The sequence below is a fragment of the Cygnus olor genome, chromosome 13 (genome assembly GCF_009769625.2).
Source record: "Cygnus olor isolate bCygOlo1 chromosome 13, bCygOlo1.pri.v2, whole genome shotgun sequence".
Taxonomy (NCBI): Eukaryota; Metazoa; Chordata; class Aves; order Anseriformes; family Anatidae; genus Cygnus; species Cygnus olor.
This window is the reverse complement of record NC_049181.1, coordinates 20,997,473-21,016,878: the sequence shown is the minus strand read 5'-3', so window position 1 is coordinate 21,016,878 and position 19,406 is coordinate 20,997,473. Positions and strand designations below refer to the sequence as shown.

Genomic DNA, 19,406 nt, shown 5'->3' with positions numbered 1-19,406 from the left:
CAAATAATTCTAAATAAGAAGTGCTTCTGAAAAATGCCAAATGTTCTTGGACAATTCACGAACAGGAGGAAGCTCAATTCATTAAGTAAATGATTCACTACGCATTAGCTCAGTTTTTCTCTTGAATTTGGAGCTTGTTGGAGCCGAAAATCGTTTTTGTTGTTGTTTTTAAACTTCTTTTGGCTTATTTTCCACAATGTAGTCATGTTGTTTGAGTTGTCAGTGTCAAAATAAACATGGAGGCAATGAGAGTGTTGGAGACTGTCTTCAAAGTTAAGCCTCTAAAGGAGCATCACTGTCTGCATCAACACTCTTGTAATGCCCTGCAATGGTTAAGGGGCTGAATTGTGGGGGCTTTTCCTGTCCTTAATTGTACTGTTCTGAACAACATGAATCTTGCCCATCTGGGTACGTGCATCCATATGCAAACTAACTAAACTTTAGTGGGTTTTGGAGAATTATTGAATTTGTTATCTGATGTAATTATCTGATGTAACTTTGCTATCAATTCCTGTGGGGTCAGGCATCCCCTTTCAGATGCTTCATTGCTATCTCAGAGTGCCACTTCACTGTCAGCTGTCTGAGTCCTTATCTGCTGTGTGCATCAGTGCAACTGGTACATTGCAACTGAGAGAATGTGGGTTGTCCGAGAGCAGTCACGTAACTGAGGCTCTCCAGTGGTCTTGTCCTTCATTTCCACTGCTCCAGTTGGCTTAATGCTTTTGCTTAACTGCTTCTGAACTCTTTCATGATAGCAGATATATAGCCAGTGTCATCTGACAGATTTCTAGGCATCTCTGTTGTAAACATGTAAGTATTCATTTAATGCTTGAATTGCTTTACCATCCTCGGTGGCTGTATTTCTCATTCCTTTCTGAAATGATCTTTCTTCATCCTTGGCTGAGCCCCTTTCTTCTATGTGTTGAGAAAGAACTCCTTGATATCTAGCACTGCCAGCTATACTTCCAAGCTTATTTCAGATTCTTTCCTGATTCATCTGTCTTTTTGTGAACATTTTCTTCTTGCTCTGTCTTGATTCACTTTTTTTTTTTTGGTATGGTATGTTGGTATGTTTATCCTAAATTTGGTTGGAACTTGCAGACCTTCATTAAAAGCTTAAAAAGATTTCTGGAAGAAATCAAAAATAGCTGCATAGGTTGGTTGTTGCCCTAACCTAGGGAGGAGATCTGAGCTGAAAATATGTCAGCTGCCTCTGGTGTCTGGGAGGAAGGCTCCTTCCACCATATACCCTCCTAAAAGAACAGCATAACCAAACAAATGCCCAAAAACCTATTTGGCAGGTGTCATTTATTTCCTTGCAATGAAGTAGGAAGGAGCTTGCAAGCTGTGGGGCTTGATGGGGGAAGGTGGCAGGGCTTAGGCTGCTGAGCCTTGGCTGTGGCCAGATGGGTCAGTGCCGTAGCCTGGCCCCATCCTTGACCCGCCACAGCTGGGTACCGATAGAAGAGGTGTTGGAGCTGGGGTAAAGGGTGGGGGCACTCAATGGTCTTGCTATCACCCACCCAGAAATAAGATACTGTCTTGCCTGTAGGCAAAACAGGCAGTTTCTCATAACATAGTCATGGAGTGGTTGCTGCAATGACCAGTTGGTTCTTCATGAGGGGAAGCTGTGACACAAAGTGAGGCAGCGAAACCGAACTAAAACTGCTGTGAGTAGGAAAACCTGGTCCTTTGAACTAAGTGATGAAACTTTACTCTTTGGAGGCTGAAAGTGAAAAAATGTGCACAATTATCTCCCTGTTCATAGCAATAGCATTATTACTCAGGCTATTCAGGAGTCTGCTATGCATGTATAAAACTAGAAATTAAAAAAATCTACTCTTGCCCTACCAAATTCCCAATTCACATCCCTCTGCCTAAACCAGACATCTACGAAAAGGTAGTGATTTCTAGTAGCTTTCAGAAGTCAGGCAAAACATATTTGAATGAAGAGGGACAGTTGAGTGACTGTCAGATTATCAGAAAACATTTGCTTCTTCATGAGCCTTTTCTTTTCTCCTACCATTAATCTATACTACTTTGGAACAAATGTTTGCATTAATTGTGCCAACTTTTGAATTAGCAATAGAGGAATCTCTAGCTGCTTAGAAATTTGCTTAAGTAAACAACCAACGAATCACATGTTCCTCTAGGGTTTTTTGAAAATAAACAACATTTTTTTTTCCCCGACATGAAATAGGACTGTTTCTATTTTAAAGATAGGCTCTCTGCTTGAGGCTGAAGATTACAAGCCACAATTTTTCAAAATTCTAAAAAGGCAGATATCTGGGCTTGAAGAAATCATACTTTTAATGACTTGGAGAAGGGCTGACCTTTTTGCTAGTAGCATCTTAGTAATGCTTTACTTTGAATTGACTTGAGTTTGAAGCTAGAGTCAGGCCAGCGAAAGCAGAGGAACTGGCATCTGGTAAACTGCTGTTGTCTCCTCTGTGTGTTCAGTGCTGTGCTGTCCTCTTTCTGCAGCTGTAATATGATGGCATGAATGGTTAATCTTTCAAGCACCTCAAAACCTAAAACTAAGTGTGGAGCATAGAACTGGATCACTTTGGGACATTTTCTAGGCTTTGTGTAAACTGAATCCTCTGTGACAGTTTTGTGTGTGTTTTTTTTTTTTTTTCCCCCCGGCACTGCAGTAGTCACACTGCTTGGAAGTAGTATATTCATTAAACAATTTATTTCCATCAATTATCTGTCTGTTTTTCACATGTATCCTAAAACCCAGTGGCTTTTCTGCATGTAGAGATGAAACAGGTGCTGTTCAGGTGAGCTGAAACTATCCCACTTCTGTTCCTGTGTAATGAAAGCCATGGACTGAAGCTGTACTGAAAGCCCCAACAGCAAATGATTCAGTTGATCACTACAACCAATATGATTTTGCTTTTTCCAATTCAAGTTAATTTAAAGTGAAGATGTATTTTATTAGTTGCAAGGAAAGCCTTTCTTTGAATAATTATTTTTATGAAGAAATAGAGATGCTTTAGCATTGGTGTCAAGGTACTATATGGGATCAGTAATGCATAATGAGGATTTTTTAGGTCCTGATATTTAAGCCACTTGTACCTTACTACTTACCCATTATGTAGTTATGCTCAACACAGGTCCTGGTCATACAAACGAGGTAAGAAAGCAAATTAAATGAAGTTTGAGTAGATGAACTGAAATGAGACAGACTTGAGAGCTAGCACTTGATCTTATGGCAGCAAGTATTATAGGTGAGAGATGGAAAGCTAAATGCTCTTGGCATGGGGTAGTTTAACCAGCAAACCTCTAAAGTTTTTCTGGTAATTGGAAGCCATAAGTACCTGAAAAAGGCTCATCATAAGCTAAACACTGCGCAAGGTTCTCAGATGAAAATTTTAACTAAGGTTTGGGTACAAGTGAAAGTTTATAGCAGTAATTCACAAGATGGCAAAAAAGATGTATCAATGAGGGAGGAAGGAAATGGTTCTAACTGCACATAGAATAGCTAACATAGGAGATGGCATTAAATATAGGGGGGTGGATGGAACAACAGTCAGAAGACCAGGTTTTGTGCTACACACTGTGGTGGAGGCTGTGAAAGGAGGTCCCAGAGGACGGACAGAGCCACGGCAGGAGGATGCGGCACTGCCGGGGGCTTCCAGGCCCATGAGATGGGACCTGAGGAGCAGTGGGGGCTCGTCCCCAGGAGCTGCTGCTTCCAGAGGAGGCTGCCCAGGGGGTGGGCTGAGCCAGCCTCAGGAAAGAAAGTTTAGTGAGATGAGAAGGCAGGGGAGAGAGCAGATGTTGTTTGGAGAATGGGGGAAAGGATTTTTCGGGATCAGCTGCATACTGGTGGGTGCCTTTTTAGTTGGATGGGTGCAGCAAGGTCTCTCAGATGTGGATGTATCTGATAAATTGTTATTTCAGCACGATTTCTTCTGCAAATAGTCGTGATTGAATGGGGAAGGGTCCCTTCATTCTCCTTGCACTGTAACAGATTTAATGAGCCATGATTTTTTTTTTTACTCTTTACAGCTGGATGAATTCGCAGAGGGCTGAGATAAAACAGTATCATATAAGCAGATGCAACTTTGGTTCTCACCTTTCTAAATGTTTTCCTTTGCAGCAACAGTGATGTGACAAATATTTGAGTTAGCTGCTGCTAAAAGGCATCATTTCAGTATTGTTCCTTTGCTACAGTCACTCCTTTGAGTGAGGAAGTGTTGGCTATTAATGTTCTATGTCTTTGATGCTAATCCTCTGCTTCTGTCATGCAGCAAGATGGTACTGCCTGTACTATGAAACAGTGTGGAGTCTGGGCTCATTTTTTAATTCCTGTGAACATTTTCTGCTCTTGATGAAGATGTAAAGGCACTCTTTGCTCTCTGCGAGAGGAGAATAAAGAGCTTTAGAGACTTAATGTTTTGCAAATCATTAAGAGGCAGCCCCTGGGGGCTCAGAGCTCAGGCTTTATTAAGAGTAAATGAGACAAACTGAGTATGTCCAGATACTCTCTTCTGGTGTACACTTTCTCTAGACAGCACTGATAATAGTCTGAGTGGGAGGTGGTCTAACCTCATCAGTACAGTGAACTTAGAGTGTGAGCTGTGCGAGGAGCTGCTGTGGTGGGGCATGCAGCCCTCGCTACCAAAGTGTGAAATGGGAACAGAGCTTGAAGCTTGGGCACTGGAAAGTTCATGTTCTTGTCATGAGACTGGAGTTTCACAAGGTCCAGTGACATCTCTGCTGCCTCTTCCTGATGTGGCAGGTCTTGCTTTTGTGTTTCTGGCTATTCTGGCTGTTACACTGCTTCAGTGCTTGCTCAGGCTGATCTGGCTTTAGATTTTCTTTAGCAGCTATTTTATTCCAGCCAACCTTCCTGGGTAGGCATGGCAAGTGACAGTGAGTCACTGAACATTTTTTTTTTCCCTGAGTAATATTCTCTTTCCAGTGATTAATCAGTTCTCTGCCTCTTATTTTATGTTGGAATATAACTTCAAGTATCTCCTCTCTTTTGTTTAAGAGGAGGCAAACTCATCACATAAACAATACACAGTTTGTTTGCTTGAGTATAACCGTTAAAAGAAACGCACCTCAGCTCTGGGAGCCTTTGGGCAGCAGAAAGTTAATCTCTATTTCCTCATGCTTTGTGTATCTGTCTCTTCTGGTGCTCATTAAAAAAGGACATCAGTCCCTTGCTAAGTACCACACCAGATGCTACTTATTCTGAATGTGAACTGAAGGGAAAATTCACATCGTTTACGTGTGTGGTGAAAGCCATTTGCAGTCATGTATGGAAATGCCGCTTTATAATTGCTATTAGTGAAGCTTCACAGGGAGGGGGAATGTGATGGTGACCTCCAAACATGAATACACTTGTTTTCCAGGAGGTAAGGAATTAATGGCTCAGGATAGAATAATCCAGTTCGAACCGATGGTAAATGATGAGTCACTCCCTATCTCTTCTTTGCTTGAGAAGGCTGAGCTCTTTGCAGTGCGTTAAATCTTTCTGACCCAAGTGCTGTAGGAGTTTCAAAAAGCTCTTCCACTCAAAATCATCCCCTTTTAAAAATTGTTACCTGCTAATGCAATGTCTTTGTTCTTGCCTCTGACTATAGCTAGTTTCTGACTAGTCACTTTCCTCTGGATATGTTCTGAGTTTGTGGGGGATCTTTAGTATGAGGTTCATATATGAATTTTAACCTAGATATATCCAAGATGAATTTCTTTCCGGGTTTTCTCTTTCTTGATTAAAAAGGTACAGCCTAAGGACTAGTTCATACATAGACAACAAATTTCCATGTGTCCGTGTTAGATCAGGTGAATCCTGCCAAAAGAGACTGATAATTTGGCTGGAGTGTAGACTGAAGGTAGAGCGTTCCTCGGCATAAACCAATGTCTGATCACTTGACATGCAGGATTCCTCTAATATCAAACTGGAAATGAAATTAAGACTTAGGCCTGTTTAAAATGCCTTTGACTAGAAGTGCTAGGTCACATTTCAGCTCCTGAAATAATCCCTTTGCCTTGTGGGGCTCCTGGTCACTGCTGGGGCCAGGTGCTCAGGATGACCAAATTTCTGTGCTTCTTAGAGCTGCCTGTTTGTTGCACAGCTCTGAACCCTGCACTGAAAAGCCATGTAGTGACTGCACAGCCTATGATCCCTTTCTAAATCAGGGAAAGCTTTCTCAGCTGCTGCATTATTCTTGGTTTGCTTCTTGCATTGCAGCAATCCTGCAAGTATAAACTCCAGAAAAATCAGAAACCTATTTGTGTTCTTGCCGTTTAGAAAATTTGCTGCAGAGTAGTGCTCTAGCACATATGATGAGTAATAGCTTTATTACAAAATGTATTTAAAAAACAAAACAAAAAAAGCACAAAACAAACTACAACACATAACATGCATTTTTCAGACTTTGGAAAGTCCCTGTGAGATATATAGGCACAGATAATATTGCATTTCTCGAGCTAACTTTAGTACTAGGAAGACTTGCTTATATCTAACGGAGCACTGTGGTTTTGCAATAACATTCTCTTTCTCTGAGCCACTGGGAAAGAAGTATGACAAAACGTTTATAAACCCGAAGGCACCTTCACCAAACAGTTGGAGGATCACTGACCGTAATGTTTCTACCAGTCAGTATATATTTACCAGAATGCTGTAAAGTCCATTTAAAGCTAAAAGTTCTCCTCCTCATCCCCTAGAGAGAGTAGAAAATAAATTCAGTTTAAGCAAACAAACATTTCCCTGCTGAGAAGCCAGTGCAGCGGCTGTCAGAAAGGACACTTTAAGTTATTGGTTACTGGGAAGTTGGCTGGCCCTAGTACGTCCACCGTCCACAAAATGATCTCTACTGCAGTTGTTCGCCATACCAAGTATACTCAAATCATCCTCAGTGCTGCTGGTAGCATTTTTATACTTCTGGCTTCTGAGAGCAGTTAGTGCTGATTCTTTTTTTTTTTTAGGTGGAAATTTTCCCAGTCTATACATACCTCTCTGATTTGTACTTTTGAAGATAAGGTGGACCAGTGAAGCTATTGGAGAACTCCGATTAGTTATGGAATGTGGCGTGTTCTTTCTCATTTTTTCCCTAAAACAGGCTAAAATTTTACTTCTGGATAACAGGAGGTCCCATAGCTGTGTGCCAGGTGATAGAGGCATACTGGTCTGCAGAACACCCTCCTAACTGGCCAAGGGGATGCTGGAGGTGACTGTGCTGCCCTGGGGAGAGGAGAATCAGCAGCGCTCTGTAAGAGTTGCTCTACTGACCTCGTCCTTCTCATCCTTATTGACTTCACCTGTGTTCTGTGTCTCAATAAATCCCTTGATTTTTGGGCTGTGATTCCCCAAAAAGGGAAAAACTTTTGGAAGAGCACTGTGGTGCTGGCTAGCTGAGGATTACTTCGTTTTATGGATACCTTACTTGATTTCTCTTTAGACTTCTCAGGCCTGAGCAGTCGTGCTGAGGGCACCTGGGAGGTGTTTTGGGTATGGGATTGCAGTGTGGAACCCCACCCTGTGGCCTCATGCTTGCTGCAGTTGAATGAGGAGGCGGCTAGCAAAGAGGAAGGAGCAGGGTTTTCCTGCATCTCCTGGCACAAGCAGCAGTATTTAGTTGGCCGTTGTAGCTTAAACCTTTCGTCCTGGTTCACTATTTGCACTGTTATGATGTTATTTGCAGTGTTACCAACAACAGGCAGAGCTTTTAGCACAGACAGCTGTTTAACTTAGAAGCAAAACAGTTTGGGCTTTTACGTGGAAGCAGGCAAAAATAGCTTTCACCAACCAAGACGTGTTAGAAAAATGCGACGAAGCTGCTAGCCACAGGCTGCACAGCCTGCTCTGACCTACTGCATCCTTCTTCCTGCCTGCAGTAGCTACTGGCCCTGGGTGTCAGTGGGTGCAGCAGAACCCCAGAGCAGCAGGGGACACCAGCCCTGGCAGCTCGGGGGCTGTTTGCTCCCTCCTGGGGCTCCTGCAGGCCACGTGCTGCTGCGGTGACATGGGAGCCTCGCTGCGGCCTGCCTTCAGAGTGGGAGCTGAGATGCGCACCAGTGGGTTCCCAAATACCCTGGTGTTTGTATGCAAACTGCTGCCTAGGGGTTCTGTAGCATGGTGCTGCTTTCTTGTGTGTTTGGGTGGGGGGAGGAATGCTGGCTTGAAACGTGTCCCCGAGGAAGAAAAGGAGAGTGGCTCCTGGGGAGAGCCATGAGTGAAACAGTACTGGTGTGTTTGCTAAACCGTGTGCTTTCAGTGAAACGAGTGTCGGGACTTTTACTTCCTCTGCTGCTACTTTATGCAGTGCTTTTCCCTTTAAAGCTTAGTAATTCTCTCTCCATTAATGTGTTCTTCTAAGCTTGTGCTTGGGTGCTGCCACTCCTGAGATCAACAGTTCCAAGTTTGTGTTTGTGCTAACACGAAGGTAGGTTAGTGCTGGTTTTTTGCTGCAGTGTGATTCTGCTCCCCCTTTATGCCCAGTAATTACTACTGAGCTCTGCAAACTCTGCACTAAGATGGAGCTAGCTCTTTTTTTTCCATGATATCTATCTGCATCTACATCCATGGTACGATTACCAAAGAGTGCTCAAGTAAGCCTGACAGCCCTGCCCTCTGCCTGCAACCAAAGCAGAGCCCTCCTAACAGTGTTTTCTGTGAGCCTGCAAACTGTCCCCACTGTCCTTGAGGGAGAGCATCTGCTCTTGTCCTGCCACCAGTTATCTCCTCCATATAGCTTTGCTTTCCTCTCGAGTATGCTATCATATTGATGCCTTGTTCTCTTATGTTCTATGGGATACATCCTCGGTGTTTGGAAAAGTCCTGTATGTTCACTGACCTGTTTTTCTTACTATGTTTCTGACCCATTTACCCTCTGTTCTCATGTTCTTTTTTGCTCAGTGGTCTTGCTTTTTCTTCTCTGCTGCATGCCCCTCCTGTTTTGTGCTGTCTCACCATTCAGACATGAGATCTGAAGAGCCCCTTCCATCTCTATCTCCCTGCAGACTTTCGCAGTTTCACTTTGGCTAATTGTGCTTGTGTTTGGCAAAAGCTGCTGGCATAACTCTAACAGCTCCTCGAAGAACCTTGCATCTCAGTTCTCTGGCTGCTTTCAGCTTTTAACTCGTTTATCACCCTCTTCACACAAGCTTAGAGCTTGTCTTGAAGAACAAAAATCCATGACTTCTTGAGATATGCATCTGTAGACATCATGTGGAGTGGTGTTCTGAAAAGCTTTACTTGGCCTTTGCCAATGATAAGCTAGTTTTTGAATAGGGTTTGATGCTTTATTGACTTCCTAAATCATACTGCTTACCTGGTGCCTGAGCTTGCTCAGCATATCTCAACTTATGTTTCTTAGTAACAGTAATAGTTGCTTCTTTGCACAGAATTGTATAAGCAGTTATTACATGGGTTTTCATCACATCAGTTTTTTTTCCCTGAGGTTTTTAGTTGTTTGCTTTAAATAACTAGATGGCAAAGTCTTAGAGTGAAAACCTCGGAGGCAAGTTCAGGCCTTCCAGGGTGAAGGTTTTTGTACAATCTCCACTTTAGAAGGAGAGGCATTGTCATCCATTCGTTCAAAGAACAAGGTATAGAAGACTTGCTTGTGCCTGGAAGGCTTTTTTGGGTATTAAGTATTTAAAAACAAAATCCACATTTGATACCTGCTTCCAATGTAAGCAGGACCATTTCTGTTGCGCAGCGAGGACTAGGCCCACTCGCAGTGCTGTCAAAAATGCTGTAGATGAAACCTTTTTTCATTACACTAGGTTCTAGGTGGTTCGCTAAGGATGAACACTTCAAAATATTATATGCTATATTATAATTTTGGTTAAATTTCCATTAAAAAAAAGTTACTAATTACTCTCCCACTTTTTATTGCAGAACACAATGAGGCCTAAAGTCTTTGTGAAATACTGCTGTAACACTGCAAATGTTTTGCTTTCCTTTGCAACGTCACTGTGAGGTTCCGAATTTTACTCTCTAGCAGTAGAGAAAGTGGAACATAGAGGAACATAGTGGAACAGGTCCTCTGAATTTGCATCAGTATTGGGTGACTTCAACAGCTGGCTTGAATTTCTTAAAAATCTGTGAGAGGTTTCAGGGACGGAGTCATTAGTGGAGTTGTGTAGTGTGTGTGTGTGTTATGCTATCGTGCCTAAACACTTTATGTTAGAGGATATCCAGTTTTATCAGAGAGTTCCAGGGAGCACTAATGAAATGCAAGTGATTTTGTGCCAGTAGCCTTCTTTGTGTTCAGCTGTGTTGCTGGTGAATATGGGGTTGATTGGTCTAAACCTTTCCTCTGAATTGGAAACTTGGTAGGTTTAAATGGAGACTGACCTAGTTCCAATTTGACCCTTTCCTGATTCCCTGGCAAGATGGCACGTTCTTAGTTTTCTGTAAGTCGTTGGCCATGTGCAGTGAGGAAAATATTCAGAGCAGGTATTCTTCTGTGCTCTGCAGAAGGTTTGTGATTCTGTGAAAGGAGAATTGAATCACTTGCATCTTGCTCAAAATTGGAAAATGGGCTACTGGAGAACAGGAGCTTTAACTGGGTAAATATCCAAGCTGAGCACAATGTGAGTGACTGCCTAGCCAGTCATAGTGTCTGAGAGTTTGTCAGACATTAAGGAATATTTTAGAAGTGAATCTCTCATGATTGTCGCTTAATATTGCTATTTTCCTAAAAGATTATTCCATCTTGGTTATAATAATAGAGTTAAGTGGATGAGTTTATTAATTAGCATTGTAAAACCTTTAAAGGTAATGGTGAAGGGACTCCTGAGGTCTAGCCATGCTGGAGATTGTTTAGAATGAGGAATTAAAAAACAAACAAACAAACAAAAAAAACAAACAGATAAGAGGATGTAAAAAGGCTAGTGTAACTGGTGACTTTCTTTCACTACTCAGATCCTTTGATCTGAGCCGTCAGCTTTATCTGTGTTAACAGGTGGATTTAATCTGAATTTCACCCTTTAGCTCTGAGTTCTTGTAGATTCTGAAAGGCAGTGCTATATAGCCCAAATCCTCAATCTTCATCAGACTTTACGGATGTTCCAAAATATACCTTGAATTTCTGAGCGTTCAGCATGCATCCGTAGTGCTGCAAGGAGCCTTCTGCTTTTCCTGTATTTTATTTCTCTTCTGGTCTCTTGGGCTCAGTTTGCTGTTGGACGATTCCTGACTGACCTGGAGCTTTGCTGGCTCATTTCCTAGTCCATTAAAACCAGTTGCCTGCCCAAAGGACCATCTGGACTGCATCCCCTCAATTCCCCCAGCCTCTAGGCTACTGCCGTGCCCTACTTTTACAAGGCTGTGCAGGAACATGGGGCATCAAAACACCCTTTGATTAGGCCTAGCCTCAGGGCTGCCCTCAATCTAACTTATTCTACTTGTATAGATCCTGTTTGGTTATTTTCTCACTTGGAGTGGCCTTAGCTTCACTGAGAACGCAATTTCTGCACAGAGAGGTGGCATCAAGACAGCTGGGATCGTTGCTCCATGTGTAGTTAACACCTGGCCAAGAATTGATTTACATTTGATCAACAACTGTCCTGCAGGTGCAGGAGAAAAAAAAAAAAAAAGGATGTCTTGGATTGTGTGTCAGCTTAGTCCAATGGGGAGGATAAAAGCTTCAATTCTCTCTTCCTGCTTCATTTGAGGGGTCATATTTTTTTGCTAAATGTGACAACAGTTCCTAGAAGAAATAGCTACTCAGATCTGATTGCTGAGGCTGTTATGTTATTGTTACCTGTGCCAAAAAGGGGTCTTGTTCATGTCTGGAAACAGCAATGGAAAAGGACAGTGTGTAACAATGCTGAAAATGGTTTTGATAAGGAAAATTGTCTCAAATACTGGCGGTCAGAATACCAGAAGTTATAGAGAAGTGAGCATTGGCACAGCAAGGGTTCAGGCTAGCAGGAGAGGCAAGGGTGTATTTGTACTGGGCAACAGAAATCAGCATGCAAGCATCCAGCCAGACGTAAGCTCAAGCACAGCCCAGTGCTATCAAAGATATCAGCACAGGTCTACTTGGGTGTTTGCAGCCTAGCGCTGTTACATTTGATAGGGATGTGTGTGTGCATGCGTGTGCTTTGGGTTTGTGATCTTGTTGCAGTCCTGGCAGCAGAGTGCAAGAAAACCTGAGCTGCAGAGCAGAGGCATCGTGGGAGGATGGGGAGCAGGACCACGAAGTCCTGGCTCTTGACCAGCTTGTGCTGCTGTGCATTGCCTCTCACTGTGGTCACCCTTTGGACCTGCAGCTCTCCTCCTGCCCTGGTGTTTCAAATTGTGTTGGGCTGTTGTGGGGAGATCCTGGAGGTGGTTGTTTCCTTCTGCGTTTCAATAGTGACTGTTCCTGCGAGCAGCTGCCCACTTCTCCCTACAGTACGTTGCCTACGCTGTAAGAGCAGCTTGCATCAAGAACAAGGCAAGTGTGCAGGTTTTTCCTTCAGTAAAACAATGTGAAAAGACATTCATAATACTTGCTGAGAGGTGGTTTTAATGTTCTCTTCTTGATGGGCTTTCATTTTGTTACTGCCTTCTGGTTGTGGAACAAACATGTTTCTGCCTGACCCTTCAGTACAGTAGCAATATAGAAAATGAGTTAAAGTTCTGATATAGATTGGAAATCTAGCCATGCAGTGTGGTGCTGCAGGAAAGAAATCCAGAAAACTATTCATGGAAGCTGATCTAAACTTAAATCCACTACTATTGATACTTTAAACTGGGGTTTCAGGAGTAAAGCAGTTAGTGAAGTTCACATGCCCCATGTCTTTAGGAAACTCGATTTTAGCAGCCCCTCTGAGCAGTCCTTTTTCTGTGGCTATCTCTGAAGGTTTGCATTCCCGTGGGGAAAGGATCTATGCAGCATGGCATGAGAAATAATTTCATGCATCACTGCAGTCTCTTGAAACTAATTTAACATCCTATTTCGTTGCAGTACTTCTTTGTGGTAACAGGCACAGCACATAGTCCACCTCACATGCTAGGCATCTTACTCCTTTTTATGTTTGCTTTTTTTTTTTCTTTGTTTTTAGTGCTTAGCATTTAAGTGTTTATATCAGCAGTGTTTCAGCAGTGTTGCTAATTAATGAGGTCTAGTATAAACAGGTAATCATTCTCTTTTTCCAGGTGGTTAATGGCAGCTTCTTTTAGTACCACCAAGGACTAGCCAGGAGAAGTGTTTGCTTACACACATGAAGTTGTCCTCAAGGGTGCTCTAAAAGGAATGCACAGCGATATTTTATAGCATCTGACCAAAGTCTATTTTACACGGGTTAGTCTGGAAATAACAAAAATATTCAAAGGGTCAGTATCCTTGTATTCTTAACAGTTACTGGGGTGCACTTCATGTTGTGTGAATTAACTAAAAATATCCCAAGAAGCACTTTTTATCTATCTATATATATACATATATATGAATTTAATATTAGCAGTTACTCCTTTATTAATTGAGCTGTTGCTAGCAATGTTGCCTGGGCCAAAAGTGTTCCCCACCCCAATCTCAAGTACTTATATCTTGGCTCTTTTTGAAGTCTCATACAGGGATTTTCAGAAGTCTTTTCAGCAGGAGTCCACTGACTTCCACTCAAATGTGTGCTCCTAATCGCATTGGGACAGATTAAACGGAATGCTTAAGTGAGACTTCAGTGGTAGCTACTTAACTCCAAAACTGAGCTGCCAAAAAAACCTTCAGCTAATGAAACTGACTTTGGAGGAACTTGTGGGGCTCTGGCTGTGGACCAGAGCATCCCTGTCCCCTAGCGTGGAGCAGGGGTCTTTTACCAGTGTGCATGAGCTGAAAACTTGTTTTCAAGGAGCAGATTTATTTATTTATTTTTTACATGGTGCATCTCTGAGCCTCACTCTCTGCATTTAAAATGCAATGGATTTTCCTACCTTCGGGAAAATCATGGCCTTAACTTTTATAGGAGGGATTAAATGTGGTTCTCAGAAGTACGATGTGGTGGTTACCATGAGAAATTAGAGCAGTTAGCATTTAAAAAACAAAAGTCTTCTCGGAGCACCTTTCTGTAGCCTGCCAAAGGTATTGGGATGTAGGATGCTGCACAGGCATCTCTGGGGCAGACATGGCTTGCTCCGGCTGTTGGCGGCAGGCAGATGTCCTGGCTGTGTCCTTCTGTCTGCTCTGGGTCCCTGGGCTCCCAGGGGTCCCATGAGCCCATGAATGCTGCCTAGACCAGCTTAAAGCAACAGAGAAAATCTTTCCTACGGACCAGGATTTACCATATGCTGGTATTAGGTGATGGGAAATGCTGCAGGTTGACAGAAGCTCTTGGCAGGAGGGTTGTTTTGCTCAAGAATATTTGAAAGGAAAATGATCTACTTCATTTTGACTAAGGTCAAAAGCTAGAAAAACAGGAGAAGAAGAAAATAGCTGTTGTTTTGTTAATCTGTGTTGTTTCCAAGTTTGTGTGGCCAGCTCCCATCTTCACTCAATTTGTTACTTTCACGTGGCTAGCTGAAGTACTCTGAGAAGATGTGCAATGCTATCGGAAGAAATGACATTCTAGAAATTCATAAACAATTAATAGATGTAAGTAAGGGTAGCAAGTAGGGTAGTAATAGGGTCATAACGCTTCCCAAAAGGAATACAATCTCTAAGATCAAAATAAAATAAGGGAAAAGTTGTTTAATAAATTCTACACTTTTCATATATGGCTCAGCTAATTTAGGTTTTGTAGATCAAACAAATACAAAGATGTTGCTTGCTTAAGGAGTCAGCAAAGTGTTATCATCGCTTCATCTTTAAGTGTAGTGAGAAATATTTTCCTACTCCCAGGAGCAGAGCGGCCAGGTCACTAATTTTCTCCATCGCTAGAGGGCTCAGAATACTTTCAGAACATTGCACGTCTGAGCCAACCTTGATGTTTAAATAGTCCCTGGGCTTTGTATAATTTGCGTGTGTGTGCAGAGAGAGGTGTGTCTGTTCTTCACATGCTGAAGCGTTACTGCACTTCTGACTTGCTGTCCGCTTGCTATCAGGAAGTTCTATGCAAGCAGCTAAGGGCATGGCTGTCTCCTGGCCCATGCCATTTCTCTTTTCATATTTTTTACTTTTTATTTGATCTGTTTGTGAGGAAACCGAGGATTCAACAAGAAATCTTCTTCAGTCCTTTACAGTACAATCATGGAAGTGCTGTGTTTAGAGATCTGCTCTCAGACAGGCAGTATTGCCCTTGCACTTGCAGTGTGTGCCACCAGCTTCTGTGAGGTTGAAGAGAGCTACCAGCAAACCAAGGGGAAAATAAGAGTGAACTGAATCTAGCTTAGCTTCCACGAAGACAGCCAAAATTTCTTTATGCTTTAAATGGGAACGGGAGTGTCAGAGTGTCAGATATGAAGTCCTCTTGCTGAAGAGGTCCCCTTTCTCAGAGTACCAGTATTGAAAAAAGAAAGCAAGGATGTTTGACACGTTCCTCAGGCAGTTTCTCTGAATTCTTAGGTTGTGGATACAGTACTCGTGGGAGGGAAAGCAGTGGGTGCAATTCAGCCCTGGGGAGCTTGGCAGTCTTGGTGAGAGCTCCAGACTTTATTCAAGCATTGCTAAACTCTGTTCAGAGTCTGCATGCAAGCTTTCCTTGAGGAGGTTTCTGTTGAATGTTTAGACTTACATAGCTCTGAACTCTCTAGCAAAGCAAATATCTAAAGAAGCCTAAAATCTTTGTTATAGCATCACTTTGAAGCCATTCTTAGGCATTGAGTCTAAAAGAAATGGAATGAATTGGTGATTATTATTAATAACCTTAGCGCTTCCTACAGTCGGAGTAACAATTGTGTCACAAATGATACCAAGATACTTTGTTGTGCTGCCGAACTAAATCTGTACTTTGGTTTCTGAGTTGTCTGATGGAATAAGCCAGGAACTTACATATGTGGAGCTTTGTTGAGCCTGAGCCTAAGTTCTTCTTATCTTTCATAATAATCACGTTGGCAGGAAAAACATGTATTTTGGGTAGATTTTGGAGGAAAATGAAAATGTTTCTTTAATTAGACATCCTTGCTTATTTTGCTAGATGGGAAGTGTACCAAAAAGTTGGTTCTGTTTTAAAGTTCATTGAGATAGGAAAAGCATTGCAAGCTCAAAGCTGTGTTCAATCTCTAGTTAAACTTTGCGTGTTTCTTAGCTCATGGTCCTGAGCTGCACATTACTGAATGAGTGTTAATGCTCCTGCCTCAGCAAAAATAGGTCCTTTCCATTTCCTTTGCTGAAAAGGTGTCATCTTCTGTAAATGGGACCTTGATCTAATTTGTTTGCTGCAGTCCTGGGAAAATGTCTGTTAGATTTGATGACCAAAATGCAAGCAGTGTTCTCTTGTGTTAGTGATGAAGTCAGTCTGAATTTGCAATTCATTCCCAATGAGGAATATTGCTGAGTTAGGACTGCCATTTGTCACACTAGCAAGTGTAAAGAAAAATCAACACATTATTTATCATTGTCCATGTATAGTTGTGAGCAGTGAAGTAGCTAAAGAGTGGGCTCTCTGAGCATGGGTTTAGTTACCTGGGGTGTGTCAGTGAGTCCGTTAAAGGGGCTTGTCCGGACAGTGAGTGCCATGCAAAGTCCAGGTAAAATCACAAAGCCCTCAGATCAGAGTTTGAAGTTGCATGATTGGCAGTGCTGCTCATATTGCGTCCCGTCTGTTGGAGAAGTTGGGATGACTTTTCATGTCACTGTGAAAGCAGAAGATAAGTACCACTTGTGTCCTAGCACTGGACTCTGGAAAAAGCCCCATAAACCCAGTGACAGCTGGCAGTGCCTTGCTGTGACCGAATTCAGTGTTACATCCTGCTTTTTTGGGGGGTATTACCCAACACTTCCAGACATTGTAGTTTTTCATGATTCCTAACACACTTAGTGATATGGCTTCACCAATCCTTTTGCTGTGATAAGCTCAGTAACTGAATTACAAGGTTTTTCTGCCACTGTAGCTCTTGATACCTTCACAAAATGTTTTTAATCTTGTTTTTGATTCAGGATAGCTGAGCAAAAGCACAGATATCTCTATTTTCATCTAAGTGTAATGAAGAGAACTTTGTCTGTTTTTCACAGTTAGAGATTTCTCTTTCCTTGAGAAGCTGTATCTTGAATTATTTTTTCATCGCTCCATAGTTGTTAGATAGGGATGTGACGTCAATGAGTTTTTGGTTTCTTCCTCTGGAACTGATGGCTTCTGTTCGCGGTGAGGATGAGACACTAATTGTAGGAGGTTTCACAGCAGCATCTAACTCTGTTATGATGCTTTTATGCCCCTTCAGTTGAAACACAGAAGGACTTCCCTCCACCCCCTGTTTTAAAACTTGCCTTGCTTTCTGCAGAAATGAAAATTGCTTCATTACACACCCCCCAGTCTTAAGTAGGGAAGGTTCTTTTGAATGAGTTTACATCATGATGCAGAGCAAATGAGGCACTGAAATGCTGGTTCATTTTGTCTACTGTTAAAACTAAATTTGACATGTTCACTAGTTGGGAATAGACCATCCTTGCACCCTCCTACTTATTCGTAGCTTGAAGCTATGCTAGAAATCTTTTCTGAAATTTCATTGTCACTCAGGTGTTGATTCACACTGCTACCTATTCCATCAACAATTTTTTTTGGTACTTCATTAGTTACTTTAAAGTTACTAGCATGCCATCTATCCATAGTTGAGAGCCTTGTTTTGTATTTCTGAATATAATCACCGTGTGCTGACTTGAAGAAATAATGCCAGAATGTTCAGACAAGTGAGTCAAAGCTGGGCAAAGACTTCTGAATGCAAATAAATTTCTTTTGTAGAACCAAAGAGCGGAGGAGTGGATCTCTGACTCAACTTCCCTCTCTTTGCTGACAAACTGTGAGCTTTCAGCTGGTGTTCTTTGGGGGAAAGTGATACGGAAGGAAAAAATAAAGGCCAAAGTTATGTTTATGGAGCCCTGCCAGAATCTGTGGCTGAGGAAAATCTGCCTAAGATCACCAAAGGATTACCTTAAAAAGTGAGAGGAGAAGGACTGAGGAAGAAACAAGATTTCAAGAGCAGCAGTGTAGTTGCATACCACGTACCGGCCAGCAGGAGCAGAGTGGTGTTCCTGAGATGTGAGCAAGGTGAAGTCATTCGTCTTGGTTAGAACAAATGCAGAGAAATGCCAAGTGAGGTACAGAAATAGTAAGCAAAAAGTATGCTATGAGTTGAAATGCAAAAGCAAAGTATAGTTGAAGGTCAGGCTCTTTAGGGTGGGAACAACTGAATCGTGCTTGTGTTCTACGAGGAGAGATTAGAAAAGGCCGAAAGAGATTAGGAAAGGATGAAACCATCTGAGGGAAACGGCAAGGTGAGAGTAAAGATGGGACAGAAAACAGGTTGCAGCAGGGTTATGAGCACCTTGGGCAGCCTCCGAGGTCGGGACTCTGCACTCTGGACAGGGCTGGGGGCAGGAGGAGGCAGGTGAGGAGCTGATCACTCCTTGATCACCCTTGTAGGGCAGCCAGCAGGTGGTGTGGGGCAATGGCACCAGCGGTAATGCACCTGCATCGGGGCAGCCGTGCACCCCTCTGCCACTCTCCCCAGAGCTGCTCTACGTTGCAACCCTTCCCATGTTATATATTGTTTTTAAAGCCACTTTCACAGTTGTGACTGTCTCTACAAATTTCCTCGTCTTGGCCCTATTTGATGAGCAAACACCACTCTGGTTCTGCTGTCACTTGCTCAAGAAGAGAGGAGGGAGATGTCTTGTGCCGGTGACACTTGTACTCAGTAGGATTTGTCCTTTGATAATGATATATCAGAGTGTCATGCCCCAGTCTGCTCTGATGAGGCATACACAAATGAGTGCCAGGAACAGGGCAGGATGTCATAGAACATAATTTTCATTCATTTATGTTTTTTGTTACATTTTTTTTATGCTGCCTTTGCTTAAAAAGCAAGGGAAATATTTTGGGCTTGACTAAGTCAGCCATCTTCATACAACACTTGTCTGCTAGTGAAGTTGTGCCTCCTTTTCCCTGATGCCTCATCTTCTGCCTCTAGTGTTCACTGCTATGCTCCCACTTGAGTCTCTTTCTGCTGCTGACAGGAGACAGCAGCAGTGGGTTTCTGCTTCTATTTCTACCTTCTATTGATTTATTTTTTTTCTGTTAGAATGAATGAGAAGGGTGTTGGGCCCAATTTTGCTTTGAGTTGCTTACTCTGCATCCTAGGCTCTGTAGCTTCTCAGTGCTCATAAAAGCAGTTTGTAATCATTAGCATTTGGATGCAACTTCCATGCAGATGAGAAGTATTTAGTAGCTTGGACTTTCCTGATTAGCTGCAGTGTAGTCTAATTAACCCCTGTGTCCCTACTGAGTGGGCAATAACCACAGGCTGAAGGGCACAGCATTGCAAATAATGATGTGAGTTGGCTCTTAGTCTTCACTCCCATCCT

The 19,406-nt window shown here is 42.5% G+C and overlaps 1 protein-coding gene across 2 annotated transcripts in view; it reads left to right on the top strand.

Annotated features, from left to right (window-relative positions):
• GRIA3 (glutamate ionotropic receptor AMPA type subunit 3) overlaps window positions 1–19,406 on the top strand; it is a 403,275-nt gene that overhangs the window by 40,984 nt on the left and 342,885 nt on the right. The gene's annotated exons all lie outside the window — the stretch shown is intronic.